This window comes from Dendrobates tinctorius, unplaced genomic scaffold (genome assembly GCF_039654945.1).
Source record: "Dendrobates tinctorius isolate UK_male_01 unplaced genomic scaffold, ASM3965494v1 ptg000152l, whole genome shotgun sequence".
Classification (NCBI taxonomy): domain Eukaryota; kingdom Metazoa; phylum Chordata; class Amphibia; order Anura; family Dendrobatidae; genus Dendrobates; species Dendrobates tinctorius.
The window spans coordinates 1,819,140-1,821,270 of NW_027361819.1; positions in this window are offsets into that span (position 1 = coordinate 1,819,140).

Here is a 2,131-nt window from a genome sequence, read left to right on the forward strand (position 1 = left end):
GCAGTAGCCTTCTTTAAAGCCGTATCTGAACCTTAGTGTTAAAAACTTGGCAATACAGGGGTCGCTCTATAATTTATAGCCAGCAATGGCTATGCAGACAGCTGAGGGCTAATGTTAATATCCTAGGAAGGGGCCATGGATAGTCCCCCCCCCAGCTACAAACACCAGCTCTCAGCCGCCCCAGAAAAGGCACATCTCTAAGATGCACCAATTCTAGCACATAGCCTTGCTCTTCCCACTGCCCTGTAGCGGTGGCATATGAGGTAATAGTTGGGAGGTTGCTGTCACCTTTCAGGTGACATCAAGCCACGAGGTTAGTAATGGAGAGGCGTCAATAAGATGCCCCTATTACTAACCCCATATAGTCAAATAGTTAAGAAAACAGACACCCATTAAAATATCCTTTATTTGAAATAAAGACAGAGTCCTTTATTGTTCTTAAGTAAACCATATTTACAAACACATCTAATCCATGCAAAGCCCTTGTTCTCCTGTAATACATATAAAATAATAAACCAACAATATACCATACCTGTCCATCAATGTGTCCCACACCGTAATCCATATCTGAGGGATATACAGTTTGCAACCAGGACGTTGCTAAGATGCGAATGTCCCAGTTGCAAATTACTGGTGAATTAATGGAAAATGCCAGTTGATTTTCCCACGCTCCAGAGTTCATCACGGGTCAGGCTGTGAGGGAGCGCATCATCAGTGACATCACCGCTATTCACTGAAGCTGTTCTCGCAGCCGGGCTAAACTGCTGTGACCTCAGGACAGTGGGAAAATGACAGTGATGAGGTCACGGCAGTTCATGCTCAGTGTCTTCATAGCAGATCACCATGAGAAAAACCTGTGAATCAGCTCTGTTTTTCGGTACTGATCAGGGGATGTGACGCTGTAGGAGACATCAGGCCCTTTCGGTACTACCATGATTTACTTTTATGTTTAGCGTGTGGTCCAGAAAGGCTTCCAATGTACGAGGTGAATGTCCCTGTATGGAGGCTTCTGTCCCAATAAATCTCTACCTAAGGAAGGCTCGTTGGGTAAACTGTTTCCGCATGGACAGTTCTCATTGAACCTTCTCGGTGAACTTGCTGCGTATTTGGTTAAACAAGTCCAGATGGAGATGTGAGTGGTCTACAGGACAGAGGATTGACGGAGTTCAGCTCTGCAGCCCCGGGAGCTGCTGATGACCACAAAATACTTTACTTCTATGCCTTGAGCCAGGTGATTCTTTGAAATCTAAAATCAGGAGTAAATATATAAAAAATATGGCTGACATAAGAGATGTTCACATGGTGGAGGTCGGCCACGTCTGAGTGTGTTCAGACAAAACCTGGGGTGAAAAAATAATACCGTAATTCTCCCCACTTCCCGGCCCTCACCTTCTCTGCGCTGATCCCCTTAGTCCTCACAGGTCTGGTGGTGTCGTCCGTCACAGCAGGTCCGCTGCCGCCGATGTCACAGGTGCCATCATGACGTCCCGAAGCCTAGTCAGAGCGGGAGGCTCTGAAGACCGGACGGGTGCCGTGAAGGAGACTCGACCAGAACTTTGAGTATCTGTAAGGAGAAGGTGAGGGCCGACAAGAGGTGAATAGAAATGTTTTTTGCCCCTTCTCGGCCTTTTTGAATCCAGGAAATCGACAGCTGGCAGCCGCCATTTTGCTGGGAAACGCACTAAAAACGCATGTGAGTTTTTTTCTTTTCCTGGGAGTCTATGGGGAAAGTCTGCACAGAAAACTCGGCGAGAGAAAGTGACATGTTGTGGATAAGGAGGACGAAACCGCCGGAGACTTTACACTGAGAGACATAAAAGCCCAGAGGGCCGGAGACGTCTATACATCCCATGTACCTGGTGGGAACCGTCAGAGGTAGAGAAAACACACGGCGCCAAAAACAAATCTGCCCAATACATATATGATACGAACACGCGGAGATTTCACAGGAGTCCACAATATAGAAAAATAGAAAAAGATGGAGGAGTTAATGAAAAACCACCTGAATGTCACCTCCTATTCACTTCTATGGTGAAGCCTCTTTGCTGCTCAGGTGTTCGGACTTTTGAGCTTTTTTTAGGAAACACCCGGTGGGAGATCAGTCAGCGCCGTCCGGTCTGTGCAGCGGATC